The sequence below is a fragment of the Tursiops truncatus genome, chromosome 5 (assembly GCF_011762595.2).
Source record: "Tursiops truncatus isolate mTurTru1 chromosome 5, mTurTru1.mat.Y, whole genome shotgun sequence".
Taxonomy (NCBI): domain Eukaryota; kingdom Metazoa; phylum Chordata; class Mammalia; order Artiodactyla; family Delphinidae; genus Tursiops; species Tursiops truncatus.
The window spans coordinates 72,246,382-72,257,192 of record NC_047038.1 but is presented as its reverse complement, the minus strand read 5'-3'; the positions used below and the strand labels follow the sequence as shown (position 1 = coordinate 72,257,192).

General features: G+C 42.6%; 1 long non-coding RNA gene across 1 annotated transcript; it reads right to left on the bottom strand.

The window, feature by feature from the left end:
* Positions 1–1,094: 1,094 nt before the first annotated feature.
* LOC117312404 (uncharacterized) lies at positions 1,095–9,987 on the bottom strand. The gene is made up of 2 exons (XR_004526679.2): positions 8,804–9,987; positions 1,095–6,585 (listed from the first exon to the last, which is right to left on the bottom strand). It is a non-coding gene; the product is annotated as an uncharacterized lncRNA (long non-coding RNA).
* Between the last annotated feature and the right edge of the window lie 824 nt (positions 9,988–10,811).

Below are 10,811 nucleotides of genomic sequence, written 5' to 3'. Positions count from 1 at the left end.
TGTGCAGGCTCAGTAGTTGTGGCACATGGGCTTAGTTGTTCCACAGCATGTGGGATCTTCCCGGACCAGGGATTGAACCCTGGTTCCTGATTGTTCCCTGCATTGGCAGATGGATTCTTAACCATTGCGCCACCAGGGAAGTCCCCTAAAATTTTTTTTTAAAAATGAGCTTGAGTCCAGACAAGAGACTAGGAGACTACCCTTTCTGTCTCTCCCTCTCTCCACATATATACAAAGACAAAGTACACTAATCAACATTGACCAACTTGCTAAAATTTTAACATATGTATATATCCTTGTGAACATCACCCAGACCACAATATAGAACATTTCATTCACTAGAAAAAATCTTCATGTCCCTTCCCAGTCCATAGCCCTTTTCAAAGGGTATTCCAAGAACATTCTGTCCCAACTTCTGTCACCATAAATCACTTTTCTCTATTTTGAACCTCATGTAGGTAGAATCATACAGTATGTTCTCTTTGTTGTTTGGCTTCTTTCACTCGGCATTTGTCTGCTAGATTTATCCATGTTGCTGAGGATATTAGTAATTCTTTTTGTTGCTAAGTAGCATCTCGTTCTATGAATAAAATATACATTATTTGCCCTTCCTACTACTGATGGATGCTTGAGCTATTTTCAGTTTGAGGCTATCACAAATCAAGCTGCTAAAAACATTCTCATTTTAAAAAAGAAGAAGAAGAAGGAAAAGGAAATGAACACCAAAGAAATAAGGTTTATTTCAGCTTTGGGGGCATATATTGGTCAGGGAAGCAAAGCCACTGTAGGTGTTATGGAATAGGGGATTTATTATAGGATTTAGATCTTAATGATTGGGGAGAGAGTCTAAAAGGTGGAGTTAGTGGATTAGAGAAAAAGGCACAAGCAGTTGCTCTGTGCCCTGGTGTAAGTAGACAAGTCTGTAATTCTTGAGAAGCTAAACATGGCCGGCTATTGCAATGGGATCATAAAGAAGGAGCTTGTGGACAGGTCTGTGGGAAGCTGCTGTCTTTATGTAGCTATCCCTGCTGTGAGTCCACCACCAAGCATTTGCGGTGGGTCTGGGGGCTACTGCCAGCTAGCAGGACTAGCTCTGAAAGAGCTAGAGGCATACAAATGAACTTACTTACAAAACACTAATAGATTCACAGACACAGAAAACAAACTTATGGTTACCAAAGAGGATAGTGGGGATAAATAAGGAGTTTGGGATTAAACAGATACACACTGCTATATGTAAAACAGGTAAAAAACAAGGACCTACTATATAGCACAGGGAACCATATTCAATATCTTGTAATAACCTATAATGGAAAAGTATCTGAAAAAGAAAGAATGGATAGATAGATAGGTAGATTTAGGTATATATGTGAATCACTTTGCTGTACACTCTAAACTAACATGACATTGTAAATTAACTATACTTCAATTAAAAAAAAAAACAAAAAAAACAGCCGTAAGCAGAACAAAGGATAGCAAGGGCCTGCTGGAATCTGTGGATGACCTCTGAGTCTGTTTGTCACTGTATCTGACTGTGAAGACCAACATGAATGTCCATAGCAGCTTTATTTACAATGGGTGAAAAACTGGAAAAAAACCAAAGATCCACTGGCAGGTAAGTGGATAAACAAATGATGCTATATACATACAATGAAATGCAACTCAGCAACCGAAAGAAATGAACAGTAAGAGGTGAGGATACTGGAAGTATTGCCTGCACGGATACTGATATGCCATGAATTAAGATAGGAGTAGTGTTGGAGAGAGTATCAAGGAAGCAGGAGCTAAAATAGTTTTTAAATGAAGGGGGGAAACCTATGAATCAGTAGAAGATACCAACTGCAAACGGTAGCAGGGTGGTAAAATCTGGGGAAGAGGGAGAAAGAGTGGCAGTGATACTCAGACACATGGGAGAGGTATGGGAGAAACAACAGCCAGCTCTGGAGAAGGCTGTAGGGCAGTGCCTTGGGGAAGATACCAATTGCATTAGATAAAGAAGGAGAAGGAAGTCTTCAAAGAGGATGGGCGTAATTTCAATGGTTATATGTATACATATATACATATTGTTTTTAATTTCTGGAAGTTCTATTTGATTCTTCCTCAAACAGACTTTAATTTTTAAAATTTTCTCTTCCTTTCTCAATTTTCACTTCATCTTTTATCTTTAAATGTTTATGCATCATGTATGTTCTGTAGCTAATAATGCCAATATCTTAAATTCTGGGAAGTCAATTTTTTTTTTAGCATTTTTGCTGCCTCTCGTTCTGAGGAGTCAGTTTTTGTGCTGGGTAATGTTTTATTGTGAGCCTCTATTTTATTGCACTTGATCTGGGGGAAACCCTGAGCCCAGTGGGAGGTGCTTTTCTCTACAGAGGCTTGGCCACACGCCTGGAGGCCTTTGCAAACTGTGAGCCGCATAACGTCAGTTCTGAGTTTGGGGTTCCCCCTGACTGCACTAGCAATACAAATTTACATCCCACAGCCGCGCGTTGGAGGTGCTGTCACTTTTCACGTGAAATAATTTTTTTTATTTTTTCTACCCAGAATAATGATAGAAACAAATGGTTCTCCTCATAACCTCAAGTGGCAGCAGCAGCAAGCAGGTGAGTCCTCATTCTCACTGAATGACAGCCTATCAAGCTCCCAGCTTTACCACAGGTTTTACTCTTGGAAAGTTTGGGAGAAGCAGGTTAGGGACTTGAGGAACTTAGCCATCAGGAAAAAGGAGCTTTAAAAAATGTATAGGGCTTCCCTGGTGGCGCAGTGGTTGAGAGTCCGCCTGCCGAGGCAGGGGACGCGGGTTCGTGCCCCGGTCCAGGAAGATCCCACATGCCGCGGAGCAGCTGGGCCCGTGAGCCATGGCCGCTGAGCCTGCACGTCCGGAGCCTGTGCTCTGCAACGGGAGAGGCCACAACAGTGAGAGGCCCGCGTACTGCAAAAAATAATAATAATAAATAAATAAGAAATAAAAAATTAAAAATGTATAATAAGGGAAATTTTATCATGGTAAGTTACTTGCCTCACCAAGTAGGATGTGGTCATAATAATCACATTGTAACTCAGCATGTAATTAGGCATATAAATAGGTAATTATAATAAAATAAACACTGACTATTCACTTAAACAAACATTGTGATAGAACTTTACTGGGAGAGGACGTGAGAGCATGGGGATAGAAAAGTATTTGATGGTATCCCATCATCCATCATAGGATATCAATAGATAACGCCTAAAATGTATACCCTGGAAATAGTAATGGAAGCACACTGTTTAAAGGTATGGATGTACGCCAGAAAGAGTTTCAGAAGAGGAATTCAGGAGTGGGCTGTGGTGTGCTAGAGCTGACTTAATTCTGGCTTGAGAAGCCAGCTGGGCACATCTCTTCCCAATTCCCTATTCAGTGGTATCACAGTGGGACCTTGAAATCACTCATGGTGGGAGTATTTATATCACTGGAACAGAAAACACTATACATCAAAGCTTTTTTTTCTTTTTCCAGTCAGTCAGTTGCTAAACATTCACAAGCATACCACTAAGGGCCAAAGAGAGACTCCTTTTTCAGTTACAAGCTTTATGGTACTATTTGGTTTTTCCAACTGTATACATGTATCATGATATTTTTCAAGGAGTAACCCATGGGGGTGGGGGAAGAAAGAAGAACAGAGCGGGGAGTTGCCTTATCAAACATCAAAACATACCATAAAACCAGTATAATCTAATCAGTGTTGTATAGACATAGTAATAAACAGAAGAGAAGAACAGACTAGAGAATCTATAAATTGACCCCTTTATATATATATAAAATTATACATGATACAATGGTATTTCAGTTCAATGAGGGAAAGCTGATTAAGTAATAAGTAATGTTGATACAATTGTCTATCCACCTATACTAGTTTGCTAAGGCTTCCATAACAAAATACCAAGCAGCTTAAACAACAGAAGTTTATCTTTTCACAGTTCTGGGGGCTGGAAGTCCAAGACCCAGGTGGCGGCAGCTTTGATTTCTCTTAAGGTCTCTCCTTGGCTTGAAGATGGCCATCTTCCTGTGTCCTCACATGGCCTTTTCTCTGTATACACAAATCTCTGGTATTTTTTCCTCTTCTTATAAGGACACCAGTTATATTGGATTAGGACCCACATTGTGACCTGATTTAATCTTAACTACCTCCTTAAAGGCCCTATTTCTAAATGCAGTCACATGTGGGGCTTAGAGCTTCAATATATGCCTTTGAGGTGGACACAGTTCAGTCCATAACACCACCTTAAAAAGTAAATCTCAACCCTTATCTTATAGAATAAGATAGAAAAACTTAATTATAAAAATTAAATCATAAAAGTCTTAAATGATAATCCAGGAGACTCCACGTAATCTAGGGTCATGGATGTTTCTTAACCAAGTCAGGAATCTCATAAACTTTCATAAAATAAAAGTAGTAGACATATTGACCATATAAAAATTTTAAACTTCTCAAGGTAAAAGATATCTTAAAGTGTATCAGTCAGGAAACAGTGCAGGAAACACAACAACCTTAGGGTATTTCAAGAAGAGAGGCATTTAATATAGGGAATTAGTTGTTTATAAAAGTATTGAGAGGGCCAGGAGAACCAGTGAGCGTAAGGTGGCTGCCACCGTATGACTGATTTCAAGGGCACATTAACAGAGTTACAATCCAGATGTGAGAAATTTGTTGCTGCTACCACTACTGCCTCCTCAACTCTCATGATCAGGAAGCTGGTGATCAGACAACAGAATGCTAAGTAAGGCCACAAATATTCATGTCTCTCCAACTTGCTTTCCAGCAAAAATAGCACTTCTATCTTCCAGACCTTGCATGAGTACGTCTCATTGGTGCAACCTAATTCACATCACATTCTAGCTGCAAGGGAGTCTGTGAAATGTGTTTTTCTCTTTCCACCCCTGTGATCAGGAAGTATTTAGAAAGGGTTAGGAAATACTACTGTACATCAAATGACCTGACTATATCTAGGAAACAAAGTCAATTTAAAAAGCAATACATTGAGGGTGGAAATTACTGTTGATAAAGACAAAGACTTAGAATTTAATATATTATTAAGAGCTCTTCAAGATGGATAAGAAAAAGTTAAACAACCCAAAAGAAAAATGGCAAAGGATATGAATAGGCAATTCACACAAATGGCAAAGATAAAGAAAGAAAAAAAATGCTTAGACTCATATCCAAAATTAAGCAATACCAAGATATCACTAATACCCATCATACTGGCAAGAATTTCAAAGAGCAGTGACATATATTAATCATGGGATTTGGCAGGAGAGTATTTGAATAAGGCCAGGATTCATGTGAAGAAAAGAGGCACCACTCTAGCTGCTTTAATTAGAAACTTAATACCAGAAGTTATTATTGAAAGAACTAAGACAGTTGGCTCTAAGCTGGACCTCCAGTAATGATTCCCAGAAAATCCTGCTGAACTCACCACCAGAGGCACTGCTTTCTTTTTTCTTTCTTTTATGTGGCAGTGAATATAATGAGATAGCATTTCTGTAAAATTACAAGATTGTGTGTGCACACGTGCACATGCATGTGTCTGCATAAATGTGTATCTGATTACGTGAGCTTGAGGAAAAACATGGAAGGATGGGTTACCGGCATAGGTGGAGGCATGGAAATGGGGTGGAGGGTTTGAAATGATATGAATAAGAAGAGTAAGAAAAAAGTCCATTGTTTTCAGCATGGTTCACTCAAAGTCACCCTCTCAAAACCTATAATTTAAAAAGCTTGTGTCCAAACATTGACCTGTAAGAAGACACTGTTATTCAGCCAAATATGGCATTGTGATTGATATGCATGACAGCAAACACTGAGCTAAACGATTTTTAAATTTTCCAGATGTTCTAGAATGGAATCTTTTCTATTCTGGAAAGCTATTTGGCAAAAGACATAAAACTTTCATATCCATTGACCCAGAAATTACACTTCTAGCGATCTAAGGGGAAATCCTAAGGAGATTTGGGTACAATTTTTGGTTTAAAGATGTTATTTTAGTATTAAAAGCAAAAAAAAAAAAAAAAAAAGAAGGGAAAAACGAACAATCTAAATGTTTAGGAAAAATTAATTTAATAGATCTATAGAACGGAACATCAAGCAACTACTAAAAGTAATATTTTTAAGTTTTACACAGGAAATTTGCTCATGATATAATGTTAAGCGAATAATAAAACAAGACATAAAATTATGTACTGCATTATTTCACTATTGTTACAAACACAGAAGACCTTAAGGAGATACACCAAAATGTTAATGGAAATACACCAAAATGTTAATGGTTAACTAACTCCCTATATTAAATGCCTCTCTTCTCGAAATACCCTAAGGTTGTTGTGTTTCCTGCACTGTTGCTCAATGGCTGCTGCTGTAGCCTTCCAAGATTCTTGAACCATGATTAGCTCTAGGAAATAGATTAAAGATGATCATCACGGGCTTCCCTGGTGGCGCAGTGGTTGAGAATCGGTCTGCCAATGCAACGGACGTGGGTTCTTGCCTCGGTCCGGGAAGATCCCACATGCCGCGGAGTGGCTGGGCCCGTGAGCCATGGCCGCTGAGCCTGTGCGCCGCAACGGGAGAGGCCACAACAGTGAGAGGCCCGTGTACCGCAAAAAAAAAAAAAGAAAAAAGAACAAAATAATGACATTTGCAGGAACACAGATGGACCTAGAGGTTGTCATACTGAGCAAAGTAAGTCAGACAGAGAAAGACAAATATCATATGATATTGCTTATATGTGGAATATTAAAAAAGGCTACAAATGAACTTATCTACAAAACAGAAATAGAGTTACAGATGTAGAAGATAACAAATGTAACAAATGCATCGTTGCATTTTTCCTCGAGTTTCCCCAATACAAAGTGAAATTACCTTCGTATACTTTGTAGTCATCTTCTTCTGACCAGGAATCCCACCCCAGGCTAGTCTGATTAAAGTTGAGGTTATAGTTACAAAAGGAGTCATTTAACCAGCCCAAGATGTGTCCCCATCCCTCCAGGTTCTGAAGAGTCTGGGCCTCGGTAACCTGTGTCAAGGAGACCACTGCATACCCTGCCCTTCTACATCCTTCGGAAACAAAACTACTTCCATCAGTGAACCAAACTTCCTCAGGGTTTTGTAGTGGAGTATCGGTTAGATCGGGTCGGGGCAACAAGGAATGAAATATTATATCTTCACATTGATGAACTGGTAGACCTTCCTCAGGGAAGAGGAACAGTGTAGCTGGATTTAAAAAGAAATAGACCATGACACGTAGGTCTGGATTCTGCAACAGTAATGCCTGACGTTTGAGGATCCTGCTATCTGTGAGCCAGAAATGGCCTTTCCTTTCCAAGAGAGAGGTAACCTGATGGGAGGTATATACTGTCGGGGGTTGCCCCAACATAAGCTTGGAGGCTTCTTCCTCCAATAAGGCCAAAGCAGCAACTACCCTAAGACAGCTGGGCCATCCAGTGACCACCGGGTCCAGTCTCTTTGACAGATATCCTACAGGTCTCCGGACAGGGAGAAGTTCCCGAGTTAAGACTCCTAAAGCCATCCCTTGTTTTCCTGCCACAAGTAGTTGAAAAGGTCTATCAGTTCTTGGGATTTCCAAGGCTGGGGCCTGAGACAGTAATGTCTTTAGCTGCTGGAAAGCTCGGGTTTGGTTAGGGCCCCAGAGCAGAAGTTCAGAGTCAGATTTTCCTTTCAGGGCCTCATAAAGAGGTTGTGCTTTTAGTCCATAATTAGGAATCCATAATCTGCAATACCTGTGAGGCCTAAAAAGGCTCGGAGCTGTTTTTGGGTAGCTGGCTCTGGCAGATCCAAAATCCCTTGTATTCTCTCAGGGGAGATCCTGCGTTGCCCTGGGGAGGGGATTACTCCCAGATATTTGACTTCCTGCTGTGCCAATTGGACCTTGGACTTAGAGACTTTATAGCCTCATTTGGCCAAAAAGTTAAGGGTCTGGGTAGCATGAGTTAAGGCTCTCTCGTGGTCTGGGGAGCAAATAAGAAGGTCATCCACATACTGGATGACAGTCCCTTCTTCCAGGCGTAGATCTTGGAGGTCCTAGGCCAGGGCCTGGCCAAAAAGGTGAGGGCTGTCTCGGAACCCTTGGGGGTAGGGCTGTCCAGGTGAGTTGTTGTTCTCTATTCCCTTCCCCACGTCACTCAAAGGCAAAGAGGTAGTAGGACCGCGGGTCCAGAGGTATGGAAAAGAAGGCATCCTTTAAGTCTAACACAGTGAAGATAGGGGTGTTGCAGGGAGAACTGTAAGGAATAAGTAGCCCATGTTGTAAAAATTTGGATATGAGATGCTGCAGTCCCCTTGGGGCTTCTGGGCGAATTGGATATTGTTTCTGACTGGGGAAAGAGTTTGGCTCCTTTAAGGTGATAAGCACTGGGGAGGCGGTTATAACTCCCCCTGGCATTCCATCGGCCCAGACCTGGGGGCCTACTGGCAACTCAGCTAAGGCTGGTGTGCCAGTCCTCAGAGGGGGCTGTGTCTCTAAGACTAAGAACTGGAGGGGTGTTACTGCAGTGGTTCCCCCAAGTAGCAGTCTGGTTCCCAGCTTGTTCATGATGCCCCTACCTAACAGTGGGTGGGGGCATTCAGGTGTGACCAGGAAGGAGAGAATGTATATCCTTCCCAGTAACAATACAAAGGGAGAGTGAAAGGCCTAGTAGTAAGTTTACCCGAGACGCCTGTAACCTGACAGGAGTCGGAGAAGGGTCCAGAGAAGGAAACTAGGACAGAGTAGGCAGCCCCCGTATCCAATAAAAAAGATATGGTCCTACCTGCCACATCCAGGTTTGCCCTTGGCTCCAGTCCAGTAATACTGACATTAAACAGGGGGTCCATCTGGAGTGGAAGGCCCCTGTCAATCTAGGGCCAACCAAGGGGCTGCCCCTGGCCCCTCGGCCTTTCAGCCCAAGGGCTGTTGGCTCCCCAATGGCCACTTCTTTGGCATTTTGGACAGGGTATCTTAGGAGGCGTGTCCTTGTTGGGGCATTCCCTCGCCCAGTGGCCAGGCTTTTTGCAGACTCGGCACCGGTCTTGGCTTCCGTTGGGACGGGTCCGGGCTTCTCCGGATGAGGTTTGCCCCTGTAGGGCTGCCAATAATTGGGCCTGCCTATTTTTTTTTTCTCTTTTCCCTCTCCCAAGCCTTGACCTCCTTATCCTGGTCCCAGTTATAAACGGTAGTGGTGGCTGTAGCTAGAAATTCATCTAGATTAACATTGAGCTCCTGCGTAAGCTTTCGGAGCTTCCTCCTGATGTCCGGTGCAGACTGGGTAAGGAACCTATCCTTTAAAATGGTTTTTCCTTCAAGGGAGTCCAGGTCTAGGTTGCTATATTTAATTATTGCCTCCCTGAGCCTTTCCAGGAAGGCTGTAGGGTTTTCATTGGGTTCCTGGCTGATGGCAGAAAACTTTGAGGAAATAATGGGTTTCCTTCTTCTTGTTTTGAGTCCAGCTTTTATACAGATTATAAGATGTTCTTTTTCCCATTGTCCATTGGGGTTATTGTAATCCCAGTAAGGGTCCTTATGGGGAATGGTGGTATCCCCCACAGGATATTTTGAGCTGGATAAATGGAGGCTGTCCACAAAGTTGCAGGCCTCCTTTAGGACCTTTACTTTCTCAGTATCTGATAGAGTTCGCTCTGAGATTATCATGACATCCTTCCAGGCTAAGTCAAAAGCCGAAGTTGTCAACGTAGTGGTTAGGATCATCAGAAAATTTACCTAGTTTCTGTCTGATGTGCTTTAACTCTAGAAGAGTAAAAGTCTTCTGAATGAGTTGGGGTCCAAATTCACCCGTTGTCTCCACCAAAGGGCAAATTCTAGGGGGAGGCCTTGTGGGAGTCAGATCTCCCAGGTAAGGCGTTAAGGGGGCTATCGGTGGCAAAGGGGGATTAGATGGAGAATGGGGTGGGTTTAGTGCTATCCCCAGGTTTAAAGATTTTCTCCCTATGGCTCTTATCTGGTTCAGGTTCCCTTTTAGCATGGCCCCGCTCAGATGGATCCTCTCGAGGAGAGGATGGGGGCTGTCTCATCAGGACTAGCACAGCAGAGTCAATTTTACAAGTCTTGCAGAGTTCTTCCTTATCTCTAAGAGCGAAATAGGCTTGAACATAGGGAATCTCACTCCATTTTCCTTGCCGTTACTGGCAGTGAGGACACGCAACATTCAGGGAGAGGAACAGACCATGTGCCAATGGTTCTGTCACCTACAGAGATTCTTTCACCTGGATGAGCAACTGGTTTTTAGGTAGAGGGAACACACCGCATTGAGGCTGTGTCACCAAGAGAGATTCCCTCTCCTTAACGAGCCGTTTGTTTGTACTCTCTGGCTCCTGAATCTCATAATAGCGTGGCTATTCCTTCTTTCCCATTGCCAGTGGGCCAAGGCTCCTATGCAGGTGATCAGGACCGTAAAGGCAAGTCCCTGGAGACTCCTGACAGGCTGGCGATTGGCAAGGTCTGGTAAGTGATGGAAACTGTTCTAGGTGGCTGAGGGGAGGAAGAGTTGGTTTTCCTTAGGGACCATGTAAAACAGATGTTTAAGACGACAAGGAAAAGAATGAGGGGATCCCAAATTAGAGCAGTCTGGCCAAAAAGTGGTGTATGGAACTGCTGGAAGTCCTCACAAACATAACAGATTGGGTGTTTGGGGCGGCCATCAGCCTGACCTATCCACAGAAGAAAGCTCCTTCGAGTCTCAGAAACGGAAAAAAGGGCCCCGAAATGAAAGTGGGAAAAAGACCTCCCTGAGTCCCACTGTTGATCTCGGTTCCAGTCAGTGA